The sequence below is a fragment of the Pinus tabuliformis genome, chromosome 9 (assembly GCF_031772625.1).
Source record: "Pinus tabuliformis cultivar Carrire ecotype Pingquan chromosome 9, CPIR1, whole genome shotgun sequence".
Classification (NCBI taxonomy): domain Eukaryota; kingdom Viridiplantae; phylum Streptophyta; class Pinopsida; order Pinales; family Pinaceae; genus Pinus; species Pinus tabuliformis.
The window spans coordinates 1886177831-1886204670 of NC_142307.1; positions in this window are offsets into that span (position 1 = coordinate 1886177831).

Below are 26840 nucleotides of genomic sequence, written 5' to 3' on the forward strand. Positions count from 1 at the left end.
CATGAAAATCACCAAGGTATTGATTTGGTTTTGGTATCTATTTGGTTTATCTAACATTGTATACTTGCAGGAAGAAGATAATTCAAGATGATAAGAAAAATGGTAGACTACAGTTCCCGTGATACTTCCTATAGATCAAAGGAGAAGAAAGGACAAGAGTATTCTCTTGGTATAGCAGATACATTATGGAGCCTGAGTGAAGACATCATAATTTACAAAGTAGACAATGACAAGTTGGTTGAGGGTTAGGAAAAACTTATAATGGCTCAATAAAAGCAATTATATTTTAATGAAGCAATCCTTCAAAGCTTGTTAGAGTTGTAGAAACAACGACAAATGATAATCATTCAAGAGTAGGAAGAGAAAACTAATGGAGCCTATGGTAACAAATCTTGGTCTGGATACAGGTTGGATAGAGGATACATAGTTAGAGGTGACATATCACTAGATACACCCAACGGGAGGATTGGTATGTATTGGTATCATTCTAGCTCCTTATCCAGGAGACATCATTATAGTCATCACCATCATCAACCTTATAGTAGGAGGGAGTATTTACCTGATGAGTTCCAGAAGGTGAAGCCTCCTACATTTGATGGAGAGATGAAGAACCCAGAAGATGGAGAGGCATGGTTGCTTGGAATTAATAAATTTTTCAGATTGCATAGTTACTAAGAGAACAAGAAAGCCAAGATAGGCACCTTCAATCTTAAAGTGAAGGTAGATACATGGTGGGAAGATGTGAATATTTTCAAGGGAATTTGGGAAGAAAACCTAATTTGGGATGATTTCGAGACAATCTTCAAGAAGTACCTATTAGAGAGGTGCTATGATTATAGAGCTAAGGAGTTTTATGAGCTACAGATGGGTTCTATGACATATGATGAGTATACTAGCAGATTCGTGGTGTTGTTGAGCTATGTGCCATATCTCAAGGAGAAGAAGGATAAGATCCAAAGATTCATCAACTTATTCTTAAGAGCATATAGAGACTAGATTGAGTTTGATGAGCCTAGATAACTAGAGGAAGCCATTCGGAAATTGAAGCATTATTGTGAGTAGTCAAAGTGAAAATCTAAGCCTAAACATGACTTGAATAAAAATCATAAAGTAAAAGGAAAGTGGCCATGAAAGTGGTGAAGACATCAAGATGTAGGTAAGAAAGAAAATATTTCTCTTTACAATAAGATCAGTCCAATTGAGAAGGGACATGTGTCGCAACCTGGAGAGTAGTAGACTAGAGGTGATAGTAGAGCATCGTTGCAGTGTTGGATATGTGGCAAAGATCATCATAAGAAGGACTTTCCATTGTACCAGGGAGGTAGGTGTTAAAAAAGGAAAATCATACACCTAGTAGTACAATCCAGAAGACATTAAAAGTGTCCAACATAATGCACAGGTCGACGATTTTCCAGCTGAATACATTACAAAGATTAAAAAATCAAAGGTTCTCCTAAGGTCGAAATTTTATAAAGGAATTAATTGAGGATGTGTGTATATTTCTTCGATAAATGTACACACATAGCTTATCACCAAAAAAGCCACGCGTTGTAGAGAAGATGACTCAACAGTCTGGGACCACTCCACACACTTGTAGCTTATTTATCGATACCGGTCAACCTAGTACAACTGAATTCGAGTCACCTTGGAGAAGTTCAGCCCTAAATGGAATGATCTTGTGCTACTCATGTGTCTTTATCATACATGTCCCAAGAGAGGGAAGAGGGATTAAAAAAACACTATATAAATAGGCCATGGGAAAGCCGAAAATAAAAGATGTTGTTATGATGACCAAATTTCTTGTAAGAAAACCACCATCTCATTGTTGAACCAAGGAAGTGAAGAGCACTAGCATGTTGGTCAAATTTCTTCTAAGCAACCCAACATCTTAGTGAGTGAAGAATAATCCACCCTTTGGGGATTCTTCACACTTCTTTACGAGAGAGGAGAAACTTGCAAAGAGAGTGAGGAAAGGCAACATCCTTGGTGAGAACTATCAAGCTCTCTATCTCAAGGAATTCTCTTCAAGTGCTCTAATATTATGATTGTATTCAACCTCTACCACCAGCAATCAATAAAAGGATATTTTCCATATATTATTGATGTGTTTGCTCCATTTGAGCATTGTTATTTTTGTGCACCTCTTTGTTTAGTTTATGTTTTTGTATGCATTGTATCCATTGTTAACAATGGTGTGTTTATTTAAATTTTTTCACTAAAAGAAACAAATTTGACTATGATCCTTTGTAGGTGACAATCCACTGTTAAGGGCGTGTTTTCTTGTACACTTGTGCTCCAAAAAAAAAACAACAGGAATGGTGACTCCACTGATCTATTTCCTTTAATCTAGTTATTTTTTGCAGGACCTCCTCTCTGCAAAAAAATTCTTCAAGGCACTCCTCACCTCCCTGGAATTTTTATAGCCCCCCTAGACCTATTCTAAGCCCATGGAAGTGAAGAAATTTCTGAATTTTATCTCTTGTACACTTTCTTCTTTGACACACATGTAGTGCACATTTGTATCGTCAACAACCGTGAAGTGAGCATCTGTTTCTATAGAACACGTGTGATAGACAAAAAAAAACAAAGAAACCTTGTATTTTTAAGTTTTCTTAGGTGACTGGTAGCCTATAGTGAATTACCTTCACCTTTGAATTTTGTATTTACTATTCAATATGCCTGTTTTCTTATAAATAAATAATAAAAATGGGGGTTGTTTTTTTCTACAAGAATTGGCGAGGCACTAGGCAAAACAATTATCTCTGAATAAATTAATAAAATTCAAAGGAAAAATGAATAAATAAGAAAATATCAGAATGCTAAGGTTAATATTTTATATAAAAATATTTCTCTGAAAATATAAATATATATATATATATATATATATATATATATATATATATATAGAGAGAGAGAGAGAGAGAGAGAGAGAGAGAGAGAGAGAGAGATATTTGTAAACCTCACTACCTATTCATATGAGGAACTTAATTTATCTATGATAGCCAGTTGTTAAAATCAACTATATTGATTAGGTAAGCACTAATTAATAGTTTAGCATTAAGGTAAAATCATGACGTCACAAATAGTGCCACTACTACCAGTAGGCATCCATGGCCTTGATAGTAATACCTTTTAACCAACGAAAAACCAGTATCCCATCCACATGTATAGATTTTAGAGGATTTCAGTTCATAATTATTTTATTTATTTTTCTGCTTGAAATTCATTGTCATGGCTTGATGACCAAATAATGACAATTCCATTCATAAGTATTAATGATAGTGAACAATTCGGCTCATGATGAAACCTTTTGTCTTATAGCTTTTAGCTATAAGCCATTACCCTAGCTTGGTGACCACATTCGGCAATGTCAATATCATTAGTACCCATGGTCATAGTAAGTTGGCTCTTAATGAAACCCCTTATCTTTCAACTAAAAAAAAATGGATTACACTCTAAAACTATTTAATTAGTGGATGGAGAGGTAAATCATCTACTTAAGAGATGAGGAGAACAAATAGAGTTATTAGAAGCTAAACTATTTTTAGAATCTTTACCTATTACAATGGTAGTCTAATGGCCTCGAGTTAAAAGTTGATGTAATAAAAGTTAATAAAGGTAAAATAAGACCATAGGCAAGGGACACGTATTCCAAGCTGAATGTTGGGAAAAATATCCTAGTGGGCATCACTTGTTGTTTTTTATGGCTAAGGGGAAATTGCCAAAGGCAACGAGTAAGGCTTTGGAAAGGAAAAAAGTTATTCTTGGCACATTCTTTATGAAAATAATGGAAATTAGGAGAAAAGGAAGTTGAAAAGTCACAGGTTTCATGTGAGGAGGAAAATGAAGAAAATGAAGGAAAATAATGGAAAATTGAAGAAATTAGAGGCCTTATCAATAAAAAGACCTCAGAGCATTAGTTGGTAGTGTATTTTTTTTTGCCAGTTTTATGTTAGAATTTGACTCAAAGAGTAGAAAGCATGAAGAGGAGAAAGAAATTAAGAAAGAAAGGAGCGGAAAGGAAAAGAAAGGAAAGGATAGGAAAGGAAAGGAAAAAGAAAAGTATGGAAAGGATCAAGTAGCTTCAGTGGGAATACTTGCAGGTAATAGATTGCATGTGTGATATTCTAGCTAGTTTCGACATGCACGGTATGTGCATATTGGTATGTGGTTCATTTGATGTCATTTGTATGGATTTTGTGAAGACTTGACAATGGATTTTAGCCTAGCCTTTCCAGTTATGGATAGCCATATGTGATGGAATTGTTCTTGTTTTGAGATTTAGATTGCCTGATGGTTTCAGAATCTGTCTCGAGAAAATTCCAAAGGGCATAGGAATCTCTTGACCCGTTGTTGAGTGGCCCGAAATCGAGTCAACAACAAGGGGGATACCCACCCGGTCCGGAACTTGGTTGGCGGCTCCTTGCCCGTTTGGTGTAGCGGGTCCGACTGGGGATAATGGGACCAGCTTCCCAATCTAAAGGATGTGTGTGTGTGTGTAGATTTTGACGATGCTAATTTAGAGGTAATTTTTAAGCTAATTTAATTATAAACTCTAAACTGACTCTATACTACTGTAATCTAACAAAAAACAGCACATCTAATCTATACTAACCCAGGGTAGAATTCTTTCATTATGCGATCTAAAAAGATTTCATACAATAACTGGTAATAAAGATCATTCAGCTATCATAAGAATATAAATCAATTAAGATGAACCATTCTGCATAAGAAGTTAGGCAAAACATTTGTGAACAGCATATCGCATAACAGTTTATTCATATGTCAAGCACAAACAAATGACTCCACCGTACAAAAGTGCCAAATGGTAACCCACACATTCATACATTAACATATAAACAACTCAACTGTATATCACTCTAAGAGTATAAGCAGAAATTAATCAAGAGATAAAAGTACCATTTATGACTGATTTCAGTCACAAACTTCAAGTAATAACGATTTATCTCTACTTACTTCTAACATCTACTAAGAGTACAAAAGTGCAACATCAGTAGTAGACATTAAAATGCAAACATAAATAAATCTCGATCCATCCATTCATCAAAAACCCCCTCCAAGGGTGCAAAAGTGCATGTTCTGAGGACAAGCTTTTTGACAAATTTCCGGACCCTTCTCCAAATGCCATGAGAAGGGTTAAATACTACTAACTAACTAATCTTAGTTACAAAAATTTAGGAAACGGCTTCAAATGACCGCCCTTTTACTAAAACAAATTTATTTCTAAAAATTGAATCTAATTTCTAACCGTTTCTGTATCTGCTCCTTAGTGCTGTAAGCAATGCAAGGTTCGCCTGGAAAGAGTCGGCTGGTTGTCTTTTTCTTTTGCTCGAGCGATAAAAGTAGAAATAACAAAAGCTGGCACCTCTTTCTGACAAACTAGAAGATATTTTCGAAAATCTTCCTCTCGCTGGGTGCATTTGCTGTGTGTATACTTAGTATAACCCAGATTTCTTTCAAACTGATTGTGATGTTGCTATTTCAGTTTTCGGCCGTGTGAATGACTCAATGAGTTAGGGATTTCGTTGCCTGAACAATCTTCTGTTCTTTGTTCCAGGCTTTTCTGGAGAGTCCTCCCTCTTTAGCGTTTTTCTTTTTTCTTTACCCAGTCTGAGCTTCAGGATCTTTTGCAAACATGCTGCTTTTGTGCGCCTTTGACTCTAAGTCTTGGATAGTCTATTTTCATCAGTGTCTGTTGAGTGATACTCTGGAATCCGCGGCCCTGCTGCATGCGGCATCCATCTGCGAAGGCATCTCCTCTTTGTTCTTCTAGTATTGGCGCTTTCCCCTTTTCCTTAGATGTTTCCTGCATATAGATTTATATTAGTTGCTGCCTTGCAGTTTACGCAAAGGAAAAGAGAAATGACGAAAAGATTGACATGAAATATTTAAGTTCTAATGAATGCATAATCATGACACTCATAATGACTTGACTCTTCGAAAAACGCAACACGATCATCCTTGGATACTCAAGCGTGCAATCATTAATTTCCCTTAAGGTGCGCGCTCAATTTTGGGTTTACAGATCATGCCGAAGAAACTTTGCGATGAGTGGTTTCTGCGATTCGCATCATAGCAATTAATAGTCTCATTCATCGCAGATCACAAATCGCAAAATCGCAGGTCGTAATATCGCAGATCGCAATATCGCATTTTTCATTTGATCACTGTGCGCTGCTTATGCGACGTTGCGATATGCGACGTCGCATATCGGCCATCGGCGATTCCTTTTTGTTTTCTTTTAAGGGCGCTTTCAAAATATGCGATGCGATGAATTTCGCATCGCTTCTTTGCAGCTTATTTATGCGCATAAGGAAACGCTTCACTCTCTCTTTGCGATGTGATATAGCTTTTAGGGAGTTAAATACAAAAATTTTGATAAAAATATTTTTGGGATTTTTTGTTAAGGGTCCCCCTTTGCTTGATGTTATTGCTAATATCAAACAAAGAGGGGGGTTGTTGGTGACCACAACAATGGTGATTCACTGTGAAGAACCAGTTATCTCTGCTTTTCTATTGACATTTCCACTTCCGAAACAGAAAAATTTTCATATGTCTAAATTTTGTTATGGACAGATAGAGTAGATTACCCCTTATCCTGTCAATGATACTTTGTCTCAACCTTTCTCTTATTCCAATTGTCTGCTTCCTTAGGCTTAGTTCTTGCATTCATACCAGACATTACTCGGTCCTTTTTAAATATAAAATAAAGTCTTCTCTACATACTGGCTTTAAAATATGCTCATTTGTCGTAGGTAGAGCCTCTGTTGCCCGCAAGCGTCCATAGCCTCGACAGGGTTACCATGTTATCCAACAATGATCCTTTTTCCTGCTTGAGGTTATTTACAACATTTCAGAGAAAAATCCTTTTTGACACTTTTTCCTTTTTTATTCTCTAAAGAACAATGTCTTGGTTTGGTGGCCAAATTATGACACAGTCATTCACTTGATTTACACTTTTGCTGAACAAGCTGGCTCGTGATGAGACCCCTTGTCTTTTGATTGCAACAATCTTTGAGTCGTTGCCCTGTTTTGATAGACAGTATTGGCAAAGTCAGCAAGTTATAATATCTGTGATCATGATAAGCCGGCTCGTGATGAGACCTCTTATTCTTTGAGATATAGTGTTTTCTCAGATTGTTCCTCTGAATGCTGCGGTTTCCTTTAGCAGGGAGGAAGTCATTGTTTTTCCTTAAGAAAGCTCTGGACGACAATAATAGAGTTTGAAAACAACAGCTTTACAGAGAATATATATTTTATTATTGATGATACCTTTCATTATGCTGCCATAAAACAATTTTTTACCAAAGGTTGCTTTCATCAAAGTTTTTTGAGAGGTTGAAACTAATATCATATTCAGGTTAAAGTTAACTCTATTTGTCAATAATAAAAAACAGATTTTTCGAAAAGTTTTGTTATTTGTACAAGTGAAATCAAAATCTGATAGAGAGTTGGTGTGCTCTTTCATGAATCCTTTTCAATGATCATTTACAACCGGTTTTATTTATAAGAAAGAGAAAAACAAAATAAAAGAAACTAAAACTATCCTACAAAAATAGAAGAATGATCTTCTATGGAAAATACATTTTAAGAATCTGTCCATTCACAGGCAAAGAATCTCTTCTACCTGCCAAATCCTGCAACACAAACGTCGATGGGCCTATGACTTCTACAATCTGAAAAGGACCAAGCCACAGCTTCTGAAATTTCGTATGTTTGCCCTTTTCTTCATGAGCCTTATCCCATTTCAAAACTAAATCTCCCATCTGCAAGTTCTTTCTGGTCATGATGTTTGAGTCAAAAGAGGATTTTATTAGCGCTTGTGATGAGCATGGGTTTTCTTAGCTTGTTCTCGTTGTTCTTCTAGTTTGATTATCTCCATTTGTCTCAATTGTAAGGAGGAAGTAGATACTTCATCGATGTGTTGTACTAAAGACAAAGAGGGAATGACTAAGTGAGTTGGAAGAACCACTTCTTTCCCATAAACTAAATTAAAGGGATAAGTGCCGATTGAAGCTTTCTTCGTAATTCTATCTGCCCATAAAGCATTTACCAGCGCTTTGTGCCAATTCTTTTGGTTTTGGTCGACTGTTCTTTTAATAATCCTGATTAGGTTTTTGTTTGTTGATTCAGCCAACCCATTACCTTGCGGATAGTAATTGGCAGAATATTTCAGTTTGAATCCTCTTTTAAGTGCAAACTCAGTCATTGCATTTCCAGAAAAGTATGATGCATTATCAAACATTAAGGCTGTTGGCAATCCAAACCTAGTGATGATAAATTGATCTATGAATTCAATAATGTTTTCAGAATTAACTTTCTTGAGAGGAATTGCTTCTACCCATTTAGTAAAATAATCTGTTGCCGTGAAGATATACCTATGCTGCTTAGAAGAGTGAGGAACGATCTCACCTATTATGTCCAAGCCCCATTGGCTGAATGGTTGCTCAATGTTAACCGGCTATAGTGGCATGGACGATTTCCTTTGTTTCCCTGCAGCAGTCTGGCAGATTTGGCATTTCCTTACGTAATTGTATGAGTCTTTGAACAGCGTGGGCCAATAATATCCTACATGTAATATCTTATGCGCAGTAGCTTCTCCAGCATAGTTTCCACCTGCTGGTCCATCGTGGAGTTCCTGCAAAACCTTTTCGGCTTCAGTTTTCTCAAGACACCTAAGAAGTACAGAATCGTAATTCCTTTTAAACAGAACATCATTTATGAGCTGGTATTGTTTAGCTTTCAATCTCAGAGCTCTTTTCTTGGTGTGATCCAGATGTGATGGAGCATACCCGTTCTTAAGATAATAAATGGTGTCTGCATATAATGATTCTACATCGTTTAGGCTTACCTCATAGGTATATACCTCTTTAGATGAGTTCTCAGGAATTTGCGATGCTCCAGCTAACATTTTGCAGAAGCCTTGACCTCTTACGATGTTTGCTGGCTTGATCTCAAGATCTTATTCTTGTAAAGCGGTAATCCAATTTGCTCTCTTTTCACCCACATCCTTCTGTACTAACAGGTTTCTTACCGCTGGAAACGGTACTATGACTTCGGTATGGGCATTAAGTAAGAAAGGTCTGAAATATTTGATCGCTTTGAAAACAGCATATGCTTGTTTCTCCACGTCTGAATAATTGAGTTCAGCACCTTGTAAGTTCGAGCTAAAGAATGCGATTGGAGCTTCCGCCTTCTCTTGATTTGTTTGAGTTAAAATCGCGGCATAAGATTTCTCTGAGGCAAAAGTGTATAAGATAAAAGATTCTGAAAAATTTGGGGTAGCTAAAGATGGAGCGTTGATGATAGCTTGTTTGATCAAGTTGAATGCTTCGTGCTCATCTTGACCCCATTTAAAATTTGAATTCTTTTTTATCATATTTTGTAAAGGAGAAATAATACGTGAAAAATCCGAGACAAACCTTTTTACAAAATTGATTTGTCCAAGGAAATATTGCATGGCCTTTTTGTTATGGGGCATGGATATTTCGGAAATTTCTTTGATTCTGTCAGGTTCAATGTGAATACCAGATTTTGACACTATGAATCCAAGCAATTTCCCTTCACTTAATGCGAAAAAAGATTTCTTTGGGTTAAGTGAAATCCCATACCTTAAGCATCTTTGAAAGATTTGTTTCAAATCTTTGAGATGGTCGCTTCGCTTCTTGGAGTACATTGTTATATCATCTAGGTAAATCACTACCGATTTATTGACTAAACCTTTAAACGTGATGTCCATGGCTCTCCGAAAGGTAGCGCCGGCATTGATCAGACCAAATGGCATCTTTCGATATGCGTATGTGCCCCATTTGGTTCGGAATGTGGTTTTCAACTGATCATCGGGATGTACCAGCACTTGATTGTATCCTGAAAATCCATCCAGGAAAGATATTAATTCTGAGCCCGCTACTGCCTGTAATATTTGCTCCATAGGTGGGAGGGGAAAATTATCTTTCTGACAGGCTTTGTTGAGATTTCGGAAATCAATACAGATCCTGATATCTCCGTTTTTCTTTCTAACGGGCACCATATTGGATACCCATTTGGAGTGTCTGACGGGGAAAATTATTCTGGCTCTCAACAATTTATTTAGCTCAGTCTTTATCTGATTTTCTAAGTTGGGGTGGATTTTTCTGAGCTTCTGCTGGACAGGTTTTTCATTGTCAATCATAGGGATAGTGTGTTGAATGATAGAAGTGTTGTATGTCTTCAGCTCATCATAATTCCATGCAAAAACGTTTTTGTATTGTCTCAGAAGACGGATATATGCTGATTTTTCTTCAGGGGCTAGGCCGTGGCCTAGATTAACGTTTTGCGGCTTCTGATCGGTTCCTAGGTTCACTAATTCATAGTTCAGAGTTGAAATGTAGAGTTTAGAATTGGCAGACCTTTTAAAACGAATTTTCAAATCATATAAACCTTCTAACTTAACCACCGATTTAGGTATAGCATTATCAGTGCTATTTCGCTGAATTTGGTGATCATGATGGTCTTCGTCAATTATTTGATTTGAGTAGGAGCCTTCAGAAGTGAGGAAATTTACAATGTCTGGATCGTCATTGAATACTCTGCAGTTGGTGATGTTGTCGGGGATGGATGGTCTAAAGATTAATTCTATTGAAAACCTATCTGGACTGAAATCTTCGGAGGGAATAAGTCTAGAGGCTACGTTAGCTAACAGGTCTGCGCTCGCATTTTGGAGTCTTGGGATTGACGAAATATTGAATGCTATGAAATGTGAAGTCAGATCTTGAACTAAAGATTGATAGTGCTTTAAATGACTTGACAGGCAATGTATGGTGTTACGTACCTGCTTGACGACAATTTCAGAATCTCCAAAGACTTGAAGATACTTAACATTCAACCCGATTGCTTTGTATAGGCCTTGCACCAAGGCTTCGTACTCCGCTGTATTGTTTGTGCAATCGAACTCAAGTTTGCATGTAAGCATGATCTTGTTTCCGTTTGGGCTAATCAGAACGCATCCTGCTCCTGCTCCCTCGTTAGATTTAGAGCCATCAAAATATAATTTCCAAAATAAAGACGTATTTACAGAGTTATCTAAAAAATTAAAACACTTTGAATCATCAGTTTGGGAAAAATTTTCCACTTGGGACAAAACTGAATTTTCTAAGGTGAGGTGTGAGCATTGAAATTGCCAAGGAAAGAATCTACCGAGTAATTGCCTATGATACTGCTGTTGTATGCTATTGCTTCGTTCTCTCCTTCCAATTCTGTCACTATTTACTTTTGGTGCAACTCTCGTTCAACCTTTGTTTGATTCGGTTTACCGTTGTAGGGTAACCACATGTGCGACCAGTCGGTTGAGAAATATCCGTGGAGTTTTTCGGACCAATCCCTGCTAAGAATTAAACCATAAAATTCAGGGATATCAGCTACTAGAATGTCGATAACCTGGCATACTTTCGGGTTAGACGACAATCTTATGGTCACCTGGTTAAGTTCACCAATCACTTCGACTTCAGATCGATCAAGTTGAGCTATGCGCACTGCGGATTTTTGTGGCTGAACATTCAATTTAGCACATATTGATCTGGGTAGAATATTCGTTGAAGCACCAGAATCAACCAAGCAATTGTGCACGTTTTTATTGAAAATTTCATAAGTGAGAAGAAAAGGAGGAGTATGGGATCTTGACCTTCCTCCAATCAAGGCAATGTCATTCGGATCAATCTTATTGATCATGTTGGTTGGAGGTCTTCCCATGTTGTGGGAAGCTACAGCTGTAGGTAAAGATGTAGTAGGCACGGCATGTAATTCTTTCATCATTATTTTCTGTTGATGTTTCAATTTGCTCAATTCGTAAAGAGTGATATTAGCCCTAGTCTTTTTCATGTCATCGATAATGTTATACTCCATTTCATCCGACACTATCAGTGTTCTTGATGGAGGTGCTTGATCTGATTGGACTGGGCTAAATTGGGTCGCTCTAGCAGTTGTTTTCTTTGATGCGACCTTATCTTTTGTTGCAGGGCTTGCACCCTTCTGTTTAGGGGTAGTTTGGGGAGGATCAAGTTGATTTTTGCTTCGTGTGCTAACCGGAAATGCTTCTTGATCCTCTTCTTGTGGGAGGATGAAATCCCACATTCCTTGTAGTTCCACAACTTCTTCATCATCGGTCTGCCCTTCAGTGGTATTCTCTTCTTCTTCTTCTTCTTCAGATCGACGTTTGAGACAACATTGGGTGGTTTCACCTCCATGGGACGATTTCTTTTAAAAGATCTATAGGGCTTTTTTGAAGAAGTTTCTACTACTTGTTTTCTTATGTCAATCATCTCATTGGACATGGCCTTTAACACCTTTTGTAATCCTTCCATATCGAAAGGATCTTTCGTTTGCTTCTTCTTGGTGTCTTCTTTGAAAGAGATTTTCTTAGATTTGTGTTCTTCTATTGCAGATCTCTTTTCTAGGGCAACTACGCGTTTTTCTACTGCTAACGCCTCAGTTAAGTTTTCAACTAAGGTCGTCTTGTTTTCCCTATCTACGAAGATAGCCAAGTTTGATGGTAAGTCCATGATGTACCATTCACATCTTACTTCCTCGCTGGGTTGAGAAGCAGCGAGAATTTTGTTGAGGATCTTATTGAACTGTAAATTGAAATCTTTAATGGGTTCTCTAGCCTCAGCTTTAAGATTAGATAGGTCATTGATCAATGTCGCTGTTGATCTATCATCGCCAAAATTGGTGAGGAATTGACTTTGAAAAGTGTCCCAACTTGTGATGGACCCGGAAGGTAACGAAAAGTACCATGACCCGGCTGTTCCTTGCATTGTATAAGGAAAAAGCTGGACGACAGCATCCTCGTTGGTAACTCCGTTGAGATTAACAGAAAGCATGAAATTATTGTCAGCTAGCATGCCTGTTTCTGGATTGAACTTAGGTAGCCATTTCTCAGGATGGGCCGGTATTGGGCTTAGGGGTGGAGGCATTAAAACCGCCCCAGGATTGTTCCATGGAGACTGGGCCATCGTTGAGCCGCTAGTTAATGAGAGTGCAGAAGACGGTCCCTGATGCTGAGAAGATGAAGGTATTATGATCTTTGATGATTGAAGAGGAAGTGTTGTGGAAGATGGATGAGTGATTTGGGATGAGGATGTGGGTGGTTGACTTCGCGGTGAGGGTGTTGAAATGGACGAAGTAGATGAAAGAGTCTCACGGTCAGACTCTGGTGGTGTTTTCCTTGCTCTTTTCCTAGTAGGGAGAGGGAGTTGACTTGGTTGAATACCAAATTTCTCACTCTTCAATCTGGTCAGGGGATGAGCAGGATTGTACTGTGAAGTCACGCTGCTGTGAGATTTATCAGACTTCTAAGAAAAAATAGAGAATCCCTGGAGTTTACGAATCAAAGTTTGAATTTCCGGGGGTTCAATGATAAGTTGGTCTGATATATTAGGGTAGGTAGCAGCGGTGGATACTTGAGCGACTTCTAACTCCGGGTTTAACCGTACTGGAGAAGTCGGGGGAGTTGATGAGGGTGATTTACTCTCAGAATGGCATTTAGATTTTGACTTAGTTTCCATTCATAGTTCGTGCCCTCCTTCTAGCGCCAAATATGTTGAGTGGCCCGAAATCGGGTCAACAACAAGGGGGATACCCACCCGGTCCGGAACCTGGTTGGCGGCTCCTTGCCCGTTTGGTGTAGCGGGTCCGACTGGGGATAATGGGACCAACTTCCCAATCTAAAGGATGTGTGTGTGTGTGTAGATTTTGACGATGCTAATTTAGAGGTAGTTTTTAAGCTAATTTAATTCTAAACTCTAAACTGACTCTATACTACTGTAATCTAACAAAAAACAACACATCTAATCTATACTAACCCGGGGTAGAATTCTTTAATTATGCGATCTAAAAAGGTTTCATACAATAACTGGTAATAAAGATCATTCAACTATCATAAGAATATAAATCAATTAAGATGAACCATTCTGCATAAGAAGTTAGGCAAAACAGTTGTGAACAGCATATCGCATAACAGTTTATTCATATGTCAAGCACAAACAAATGACTCCATCGTACAAAAGTGCCAAATGGTAACCCACACATTCATACATTAACATATAAACAACTCAGCTGTATATCACTCTAAGGGTATGAGCAGAAATTAATCAAGAGATAAAAGTACCATTTATGACTGATTTCACTCACAAACTTCAAGTAATAACGATTTATCTCTACTTACTTCTAACATCTACTAAGAGTACAGAAGTGCAACATCAGTAGTAGACATTAAAATGCAAACATAAATAAATCTCGATCCATCCATTCATCAAAAACCCCCTTCGAGGGTGCAAAAGTGCATGTTCTGAGGACACGTTTTTTGACAAATTTCCGGACCCTTCTCCAAATGCCATGAGAAGGGTTAAATACTACTAACTAACTAATCTTAATTACACAAATTTAGGAAACGACTTCAAATGACCGCCCTTTTACTAAAACAAATTTATTTCTAAAAATTGAATCTAATTTCTAACCGTTTCTGTATCTGCTCCTTAGTGCTGTAAGCAATGCAAGGTTCGCCTGGAAAGAGTCGGCTGGTTGTCTTTTTCTTTTGCTCGAGCGATAAAAGTAGAAATAACAAAAGCTGGCACCTCTTTCTAACAAACTAGAAGATATTTTCGAAAATCTTCCTCTGGTTGGGTGCATTTGCTGTGTGTATACTTAGTATAACCCAGATTTCTTTCAAACTGATTGTGCTGTTGCTATTTCGGTTTCCGGCCGTGTGAATGACTCAATGAGTTAGGGATTTCGTTGCCTGAACAATCTTCCGTTCTTTGTTCCAGGCTTTTCTGGAGCGTCCTCCCTCTTTAGCGTTTTTCTTTTTGCTTTACCCAGTCTGAGCTTCAGGATCTTTTGCAAACATGCTGCTTTTGTGCGCCTTTGACTCTGAGTCTTGGATAGTCTATTTTCATCAGTGTCTGTTGAGTGATACTCTAGAATCCGCGGCCCTGCTGCATGCGGCATCCATCTGCGAAGGCATCTCCTCTCTGTTCTTCTAGTATTGGTGCTTTCCCCTTTTCCTTAGATGTTTCCTGCATATAGATTTATATTAGTTGCTGCCTTGCAGTTTACGCAAAGGAAAAGAGAAATGACGAAAAGATTGACATGAAAGCTTTAAGTTCTAATGAATGCATAATCATGACACTCATAATGACTTGACTCTTCGAAAAACGCAACACGATCATCCTTGGATACTCAGGCGTGCAATCATTAATTTCCCTTAAGGTGCGCGCTCAATTTTGGGTTTACAGATCATGCCGAAGAAACTTTGCGATGAGTGGTTTCTGCGATTCGCATCGCAGCAATTAATAGTCTCATTCATCGCAGATCGCAAATCGCAAAATCGCAGGTTGTAAGATCGCAGATCGCAATATCGCATTTTTCATTTGATCACTGTGCGCTGCTTATGCGACGTCGCATATCGGCCATCGGCGATTCCTTTTTGTTTTCTTTTAAGGGCGCTTTCAAAATATGTGATGCGATGAATTTCGCATCGCTTCTTTGCAGCTTATTTATGCGCATAAGGAAACGCTTCACTCTCTCTTTGCAATGCGATATAGATTTTAGGGAGTTAAATACAAAAATTTTGATAAAAATATTTTTGGGATTTTTTGTTAAGGGTCCCCCTTTGCTTGATGTTATTGCTAATATCAAACAAAGAGGGGGGTTGTTGGTGACCACAACACCCGTAATGGCGTGATACATGTTAAATATTGAGGTTGGAGACAAACAAATTCCTCAAGGATGGTGAAAAATTTCCAAGGCATCCTACCTTGTTTTAGTTTTGTGATCTCGGTGCTAGTGTACGTGTGATCACGGTATTGAGAGGGTGGAGGTGGTTTAACCTCTGGATTCCCTTGGTTGTATTTGAATTGGTTTACCCCATGAGGTACCACATTAATCCTTAGAATATGGCATAGGGTCGATTGGATGAAGAGACATTTTTCTCATCCAATCTATGGTTGGGTGGAATATGGAAGTCCAGAACCCAGCTGGTATTCTCCTATGGCTAATAAAAGCCATGTTTCTCTTTCTTTTGGTAAGTAAATGTATTGGTTATTTTGTGGCTTTAATGGGTGTAGTCTTATTGTTGTTTATCTAGTTATATGCTGGTTATAAGCATGGTTTTATGACAGATCTTAGTCATGTCTCTTTTCATGTTTTCACGAGTAACTGAATAGATAATTAATGAAAGAGATAATTAGATAACATAACTAATGAGAGTAGGTAGTGACCCTTCCTGTTAAACTTCTGATGATTTTTCAATCCCTTATGTTTAGAGTTTCTCTAATTATCTGTAGGTTTCATTTCTACCAAGTGTTTGATAGAATGTCAGTCCTGATTGGGGATCATTAGGTCAAGTCTCGGTTGTAGTTTTTGTTTTACAAGCATTGTCTTGATGTCTTTTATGAGTTCTAGAAGTTTCAATGCTTTATGGGGAGAGGCTAAGTCCTAACCATGGAAAATAGCCCTATTTGTTACAGTCGTTGGCACAACACTCACAAAAAAAGGCCACAATCACACTGATGTAGGCCTATGTGAGTGACTGGGAACCCATAGTCATATGGAGGCCTTCGCAAGTGAGTGACTATGGCTCTAGGTCAAGGAAAAAGGGATTTTTCTCAGGTGTTGGACACTTAGAGGGGTTGGGTTACTTCTAGTGGTCCTGTGGAAGTTGAGGGAAGTCATTAAGGTCTCTTTGTGTCGACGCCATTTCCTTAAGGTTATCTAGGAGATTGAGTCATATCATAGTACACCGTGATCTTATGTTTACCCTCGGTAAGCTAGTGAAACTGGGTAGATTTGAAAGGAGGCATGTTAAAGGGTGGTATCAAAGTGGGTTGTGCTCTCTTTGAGTTATATATGATACCATAATGTGGTATGAGAGCATGGTTTCACTCTCTTTCAGTAAGTTTGATGTTTTCAAGGTTGTGTTTGTCATGCATGGGATCAAGGTATACAGTTGGTATGATCATGCATGATGTTGTTGTGATTTTATGTTATTACATGGGTATGGTTATGATTATACATCTACATGCTAATGTGGATTGGTCTTGTAGATGAGATAAGCCTCCCCTAAAAATCACTAAGGTATGTATTTGGTTTTGGTATCTATTTGCTTTATCTGACATGGTATACTTGTAGGAAGAAGAGATTTCAAGATGATAAATAAAATGGTAGACTACAGTTTCCATGACACTTCCTATAGATCAAATGGGTAGTAAGGAGAAGAGTATTCTCATGGTATAGAAGATAAATTAAGGAGCTTGAGGGTAGGCATCATAATTTGCAAATTAGACAATGACAGGTTGGTTGAAGCTCAGGAAAGACTTACAATGGCTTAGGAAATGCAAGTAGATTTTAATGAAGCAATCCTCCAAAGCTTGTTAGAGTTCTAGAAATAGGTACAAATGAGAGTCATTCAAGAGCATGAAGAGAAAACTAATGGAGCCCATGATAGCAAATCTCGGTCCGGATAAATTTTGGATAGAGGAGACATAGTTAGAGGTAGAATATCACTAGATACACGTAAAAAGAGGATTAGTATGTATGCGCATCATTCTAGTTCCTTATCCATGAAACATCATTACAGTCATCATAGTCATCATCCTTATAGGAGGAGGTAGTATTTACGTGAGGAGTTCCAGATGGTGATACCTCCTACATTTCATGGAGAAATGAAGAAGCCAGAAGATGCAAAGCCATGGTTTCTTCGAATTAAGAAATTGTCTAGATTGCATAGTTACTTAGAGAACATGAAATCCAATATAGGCACCTTCAATCTTAAAGGGACAATAGATACATGGTGGGAGGATCTGAAGAATGTCAAGGGAATTTGGCAAGAATACTTGATTTTAGATGATTTCGAGACGATATTCAAGAAGAAGTACATATCAGAGAGGTAATATGATAATAGAGCTAAGGAGTTTTATGAGGTACAAATGGGTTATATGACATATGATGAGTATACTAGCAGATTCTTGTTGTTGTTGAGGTATGTGCCATATCTCAAGGAGAATAAGGATACGATAAAAATATTCATCAAAATATTCCTAGCAGCATATAGAGACTAGATTGAGTCTAATGAGCCTAGATCACTAAAGGAAGTCATCGGGAAATTGAAGCATTGTTATGAGTAGTCAAAGCGAAAATCTAGGCCTAAATGTGACTTGAAGGAAAACGATAAAGTAAAATGAAAATGGCCACCGAAGTGGGGAAGACATCAAGATGTAGGTAAGAAAGAAAATATTTCTCTTTACAAGGAGTTCAATGCAGTTGAGAAGGGACATGTGTCGCAACCGGGAGAGTAGTAGACTAGAGATGATAATAGAGCACCGTTGTACTGTTAGACATGTGGAAAATATCATCATCAAAAGGATTTTCCATTGTACCAGGGAGGTAGGTGTTAAAACAGGAAAATTGTACACTTAGTATTACAATCCAGAAGACATGAAAAGTGTCCAACAAAATGCACAGGTGGGCAATTTTCCAATGGCATACATTACAAAGATTCAAAAATCAAAGGTTCTCCTAAGGTCCAAATTTTATAAAGGAAATTAATTTAGGATGTGCATATATTGATTCGATAAATGCGTGCACACAACATATCACCAAACAATCCATGCAGTTGCAGAAAAGCTGATTCAACAGTCCAAGACCACTCCACACACTTGGAGCTGATTTATTGAAATGGAGTCATCCTAGTACAAATGAATTCGAGTGACCTTGGATAAGTGCAACCCTAAATGGAATCATCTTTTCCTACTCATGTGTATTTATCATACATGTACCATGAGAGGGAAGAGGGATTCAAAAAACTCTATATAAACAGGCCATGGGGGATTTGAAAATAAGAGACATTGTTATGCTGGCCAAATTTCTTGTAAGAAAAGCACCATTTCATTTCTGAACCAAGGAAGTGAAGAGCACTAGCATGTTGGTGAAATTTCTTCTAAGAAACCCAACATCTTAGTGAGTGAAGAACAATCCACCGTTTGGAGAGTCTTCACACTTCTTTGAGAGAAAGGAGAAACTTGTAAAGAGATTGAGGAAAAGAAACATCCTTGTTGAGGATTATTGAGCTCCCTAACACAAGGAATTCTCTTCAAGTGCTCTAGTATTTTGATTGTATTCAACCTCTACCACCGAAAATCAATAAAAAGAGTTTTTACATATATGATTGATGTGTTTGCTCCATTTGGGCATTGTTATGTTCATGCACCTCTTTGTTTAGTTTATGTTTTTGTATGCATTGCATCCATTATTTACAATGTTGTGTTTATTTAAGTTTGTTCACTAACAACACTAAGTTTGACTGTGATCCTTTGCAGGTAATAATCCACTGCTAAGGGGATGTTTTCTTGTACACTTGTCCTCCAAAAAAAATACATTAGGGATGGCGACTCCACCGATCTCTTCCTTTTAATATAGATATTTTTTGTAGGACCTCATATGCACAAACATTCTTCAAGGCGGTCCTCACCTCCTTGGAATTTTTACACTCCCCCTAGACCTGTTATGAGCCCAAGGAAGTGAAGAAATTTCTGAATTTTATCGCCCACGCAATTTCTTCTCAGACAGACGTGAAGTACACATATGTATCTTCAAGAACAGTGAAGCAAGCGCCTGTTTCTACATAACACATGATAGATAGAAAGACAACAAAAAATCCCTGTATTTTTAAGTTCTCTCAGGTGATTGGTAGCTTGTAGTGCATTACCTTCACCTTTTCATTCTGCATTTACTTTTCAGTACCCGTGCTTTCTTGAATGAACCCTAGTTCATTAAGAAATTATATTTTTTTATTGTTTTATTTTTTCATTTTAGTTGCAAACAAATACTCACGTAACTTAATTAGGGAGAAAAGTAAGTAGCCATAATCGACATATGTTTTCAAACTATTTTGCTTATTTTTTTCCAAATCACATTGTCTTGATTAGTAAACAAAGTAAGTGGTCATTATCCACAAATCATATTACTAACCAAAGCACAACATTGTTTTTGCGACTAGTAGAAAATGTTAGTAAAGAAAGTGAGTAGTCCCTCCTTCCCTTGCATCTCCTAGAAGAAATTGGGCTTGCATATGAAAACATTCTTGAAAATATTTGAATTTCCATCTCCCTCATTAAACTCTACATAGTATAATAGGAAAAAGTAAGTGGCCCATAGTCCAAAAACAATTTTTTTTCCATGCAAGGAACAACCAACACCTAGTGTAATTAAAGAGATATTGAAAAGGTTCATCATATATTCAAATCTTATCACACTTGTATGTTCACATTGCATCACACACTAAGCCTTGAGACACTTTGGATTCAAAGACCATCCATTTTTGGATCATTGGTTACTTACTGTATTTTGGCTTAAAAAGTCACCCCATAAGTGAAATAAGCCTCTTTAAAAACAACTATAACTCGAAAAAATTAAGTTTCTCCACAGGGGCCACAATTATTTTTTTTATTTTAGGTTATGACCAATGGGGATAGGCATCCCAAAATCCACCATGGTCATGATTAACTAATGGATCTTGGTTCTCATGTTCTCTCTCCCTCCATTCCATTTTGAATGGTCAAAAATCCTGAAAATAACATTTAACAAGATTTATCTTAACATTTGAAACAAGCTTTCTATTTTTTGAGGTAGAATTATCACATATTGAAAAACCTCACCACTTGCATGACCACTTTTTGGTAAATAGAGTGTAGTTGCATGGTTTCTCAGGAAAGTTTATGCACAAATCACATTGCTTAGTACAACAAAAATTATTGGCCAGCATGGACCCGATGAAGAGAAACTGCCCAAGGCCAAGGGCAGATTTTTTTAACATAAACACCCCCCAAAAAATTAAACGAAAGCCTGGAATTTAAATTTAAATGGATGGAAATGTAGATATTTAAGAGATCTCTTACCTATAGGAAATAATTCGTGATTTCATCCACCAGTTTTCTCGGAATCAACCTCAAAAGTTTGGTGGTAAAAATCCCTCCTCCTTCTCTCAGACTGGTTAAAGAGAAAATGGTAAAAGTAAAGTTACTTTTTAAACTTGTATAAGTTTTCGGTGATTAAAATATTATTTTTTATGCTTGGGGCCTTTTAAAAGTTAATGTTATAGTGTTTTTTACCCTAATATTGAGCAGTTATGATAATTTATTAAAAAAAAAAAATGGATCATTTTGATTGTGAGTAGACTTTTATCACTTTTCATGCTCTTGAAAATCATGAAAAGTGAAACCCTAGAGTCCTATTTTGAGCTCTTTTTATATTATCGACACATGAAAAGATCGTTGAGCACTTGATTGTTCAAACTCATAAAAGTAGATGATCAATCATCATCTTAGTATAAGTTTACCCCTTTTGCAGAGTCAACTAGACTATTTATGAAAAAGGTATACATTTACTAATTATGGTCAATATAGTTCTCTCCTACAATTTTTTATCCTTTTTTGGGCTTGAGGGACTAAAATTATGAAAAATTACATTGTGGAGTTTACTTATGTTTTTCTCCTAACTCCCTAAAATTTAAAAACATCAAGCTTTACTTTCTCTGGGCTCGTTAAAATTTTACGGTAAAAGAACTGAATGCGTTTTCTTCTTGTGTCTATTTCAAACTCTTAAAACATGAAAATGACATTGAGTTACCCATTTACTGGACTTGTTAAAAGTACATTAGTATAGGACTGGTTAAGAATAACGAGACTGAACCACTCCTTCTTAGGGTTCATTAAAAATAATTCAGAGGACCCATCTGAAGGATGACCTTACAGGACAAACATATGTTATCCTCCTCAAGCTTCAAAAAATAAAGAGGTACTTTCCAGTAATGGTGGCGGGAATAGTGAAAAGGTATTCATTTTAAATTCATTATAAAGGTAGTATGTCACTCTTGAACACGACACTCCATCACACCTGTTTTTGGGTTGGGAAATCCAATTGTCTTCTTACAGTTAATCGAACCCCATTGAATGTCTTCAGCTGGTTTTAAGTATTATCGTTGAGTCAAATGCTACCAATTCAATTATTGTGTCGCTATGTTTTCAAGAGAAGTTCAACCTCAATTCATATTCCTTTGCAAATTTTAGCTTTCAGTCGCATTAGCCATCCCTAAGTCAGTCCTTGCAACTATTCTTCAAAACTTGACATTGTGTTTCATGTCATAGGTTGTCCTACGATGACTCGCTTCCTATCGACATCAACTCATTATCTAGGAAGTTTATGTAGAAACTTTCAGTACCTTGAGGCCTTCGTGCCTTAATGGTAGGTTTCTCGCCTTTGATAATAGGTTCTCATCATTGGCCTTCGATTGAATGATTCTATGAGTGTTCTACTTTAGATCATCATTTTACACTCTATAGATTGTAATAAGAGTACCTTGAGAGCCATTATCATTATTGGTGGTTTCTCTTGCACTTGCTAACTGTTCACATCATTGACTGGTAATCAAGTGGTTTCTATCACATTTGACTTTGAGACATTCACTCACATTGATAAATTCATACTTCGGATTGAGATATGGAGATGAAGACCATGGATCTAGTTTCATCCATCAAGGTTGCGAGGAGATATATATTCATTATTATGTAGAAAAAATCATAGTTGATAACTACATCCATACGGTGTCTACTATGGATATGATTTTTGAGTTTTTTTGTACTTGTTCATTGAGTTAGTTTTACTCTGAGTATGGGAATGCCTACCTCAGTGATAATTATATATTGCATTGTAATCCTCGAATGTTTCTTGTAGGTTTCCAACCTGTTGACAGTGTTAGACCCGCCAACATGTAAGGGGATCTCCCAAGTAAGAAGTCCCAATTAGACCTCATAGTAGAGCATACTCCAGTTGGGTTGACTTAGGAATGGAACTACACAATGCACAGTTCATTCTAGCTTGACTGCTCAGTGGGACTACACATTGCACAATCCCAGTGGGCAGGACTAGGCACTCTCTCCCAGAACTGCGTAGAACACAACTAGAGGCCAGTGATAGGAAACCTCTACCGAATTCCTGGAGCCAAGGCAAAGCCTCGAGTTCAAGCATTCAAAGGGCATGCTCGTGAAAGAAAGATCTAAGCTAAGGCTACCCAGATCTACCCAAGGGAAACTTGAAACCGAGTAGCTTTGAGTGCATGAGTGAAGGATGTTGTAGATATGAGTGAATGTGTTGGAAATAATACTGAGAGGGGGGGGGGGTGAATTAGTATTAGAAAATCAATAAATTTTTCATTTCCATGCTCAGATTTATATATGCTACTTCAGTTAAGGGAACCCGTATGTACATGAAACTGTGTCTAATGCAACTAGTGTATATCTAGTAAACTTATGATTTAATTAAGCCAATAAATGTTGATATTTAGTTATTGCATCAGAACTTCATTAACCATATGAACAATAAACAGGTGCAGTAAAACAGAACAGATCATCACATGCATGAACACCATGATGTAAGGTGGAAACCCAATGTGGGCAAAGACCACCCGCTACAAATCGTCTCTATCTTCCTTTAATAAGAAACTTCTTTTTACAATATTTCTGTACTAGAGTAGTCTTATACCAGTACGTAGGCTTCTACATGTAGAAGGCTACAACCTTCTCTCATTCTATAGCTTCTCCTGGAAGGGAGCTACAACCCCCTTAGCTCTTGTACTAGCTCATATACTAGTACATAGGTGCAGACCTACAGAAGGCTACGACCTTCTCTCGTTCTCCAGCTTCTCCTGGAAGGGAGCTACAACCCCCTTAGCTCTTGTACTAGCTAACATACTAGTACGTAGGTGCTGACCTACGGAAGGCTACAACCTTCTCTTTCTTCCTCCAGGTACCGCGTTTCATAAATTTTCAGATTGGAGATCCTTGAAGCACATCACCATAATCTAAAGGCCATGTTTCATCCAATTTTCATTCTGGACCCATCAATATCATTGAAGCACAAAATCAATCACCAATTGCATCATCAATCTATGAATCACCCAATACTGAATCACTGAAACCCTGTCAATAAAATGTAGTCACCAGAACACAAAACTCCACAACAATATTCAGAACCAACTGTATCATCAGAAATTATGCATCAAAGTGCATACGCTACTTGGAAGAGCCGAACTAGTGTGTATACACAACTTCACCAAAGCGAACCAGCGTATATGTCATCAATTACTTACTTATAACTTTGCTGCACTTCCTGACTTCAGACATACCTATATCATTACATATACAAGGATAATACGTATGTTAGCAACGAAATCTAGTCCATCGGATCACATAAAGATAAATCATTACGATCCTGATCCATTATAGATCTCATCCATCAACACTGAAGCTAAACACAATCAACCAATTTGAATATGCAGGATACTAACACCAATAAATAGTCACCAAAACTCAGACTTTGAATCAACCAAAACCACCTCTAACTTTAAACATCATAGTTTATATGGTATAGGCTATTCATATGTATCTAACCTACGTATGTACGCACTTTTATCAAAGTCAACCAGCGTATACATATGTAAATATTCATTCATGATTTGCAGCTATTCCAAACTTGAGTTATACTTAGATCATAATATTTATAGAACATTACATGTGATAGTATGTAGCTCTAGAATAAGCATGATCAAACCGTATAGAGATGATTCATTCCAAGCCATTAGATCTCGATCTATCCTTAGATCATGTTCTCCATCAACTGCTGAGATTCCTCCTTGGCTCAAATCAAGCAAAGAATCATGAACCCATAACCTGCATACTAGATCTCATACTTCATCAGATATTCAAGACTTTCTGTGTAACTTTTCCTAATGATCTTCTCATCCTTTTATAGTCTTAGGCCTTACTCAACACCATGGTCCAAAACCACTTAGAACCAATACCTTGGACCAAATACCTAGGGTCAACACGTCAGAGAAGATACCTTGGACCAATACCATGGATCACAATACCATGGTCCAAATACCACGGACCAAAGCCCAATGTACTCACCTTCCCTTGCAAGAAAGTTTTTGTATATGTATATGCACCTTTTGGTCGACTAACCCACATGTATGCGACTTTATCAAGGGTAACCTACGTCTATCTCTTTTTCTTCATTCTGAGAGCCTGAGCTTTGATCTGTCATCTTAGTAAGTTTCCATCAAGGACAATGCCTATATCATAATGCCAACAATCTCCCCCTTTGGACTTGATGGAAAAGTTAAATTGACATACTGAGAACTGTCATATTAATGAGTTTTCATTGTACATTACATCTGAACTGATTCCTTTGAGCTGTCATGTATTCTGTCACATCTGATATCTCTTTTATAGATTCATCTAGTTATATATAAGTGAGTTGTTCTGCTACAAGTGGGTTACTATCAAGTACAACACATTCATCATAATGCCAACAATCTCCCCCTTTGGACTTGATGGCAACAACAACACCAAGTCACTCTCCCCCTTTGACATCAAGGGCAAAGGGCGGACCAAGATATTCTCTCCCTTGATATACATATTGTTGTCCATACTCCCCCTGAGTACCTGCTAAAATCTCTGATTGAGATCCCCCTTTGTATATGCCAAGATGTACCAATTTGTCCATGCTCCCTCTGAGTATATGTTGAAATGTTGGCTCTGCTGAAGTGTGCTATTCATGCTCTTCCTGATTGTAAGCAAGGTCTGCAAAAATATGTTCTATAAGAAGAACATGATTCTATACATCATAAATGACCTTCCTACCACCAAATACTCATACATACATCCATCTCCCAACCAAGTGGGAATTGACTCATCCACCCAACCAAGTGGGGATACACCAAAAGTTTACACATGATAAAACAAGAACATTACATCATCCATCCTAGGCATAGTGGGGAAACCAAAATAGGCCATTACATGACCTTGATAATAAAAGAAATACATGACATAGAGACTAAATATCTAAGACAAGACTATGATAGTCATAAGCAACTAACATCAGCAGCATTTGTCAATCATCATTTAGACTGACAACCTGTATTTGTCCATTAGTGTAGATAACATCAACCTGTGACAAGGTATGTCTGCATCAATTCATCCTCTTGATCTTGAGCATTTTCATAACCTTCCATGAATCAATTCTGCATATATCATACAAAATCATTCACATTATAACATCATAGCCATCACATCATCATCAAGATCTGCATGATCTTTTATACCATCCATGTATCATTACTCGGGAACATCCCACATCTGATAAGCATCAATCAACATATGTGAGTATCAATATAGGTAAGAACTCATCATCATCATGTCTTCAAATAGTTATGTCTTCATGTGATCTGCAATAACTCCATTATCTTGGCCAACCAACAATGCAACTTCATGTATCTAGCATATTATATATATCACTATGTATCTAGTAAACCTTGAGCTCAAGATCTTTTGTCAAGACTTCTAGATATCATCAATAGCAACAATCCTCAATCATGTGAGAGCCAAGAACTATAGGAATCATGCATCATAAATGTATTATATGATCTTTATGCATATGATGACAACAGCATATGAGTGACTCATCATCAAGTAATGAAGTTGTGTATTCAAGCTTTGTACTTCTCCTTATCCTTAAGCAACATATATGCATTATCAGAGAATCAACCACAAATCTGATCTAAACACCAACTATGTAACCCCAAGAATCATATGAGATTTTGTCATGGAAAACTCATAACCATATCATAGCAAGATGTATCATTTAGCCATATAAGCATCATCACCAAGGACCCCTAACCATAATGCCAACAATGCATTATTCAAAACATAAACTCCCCCTAAACCTGTGCC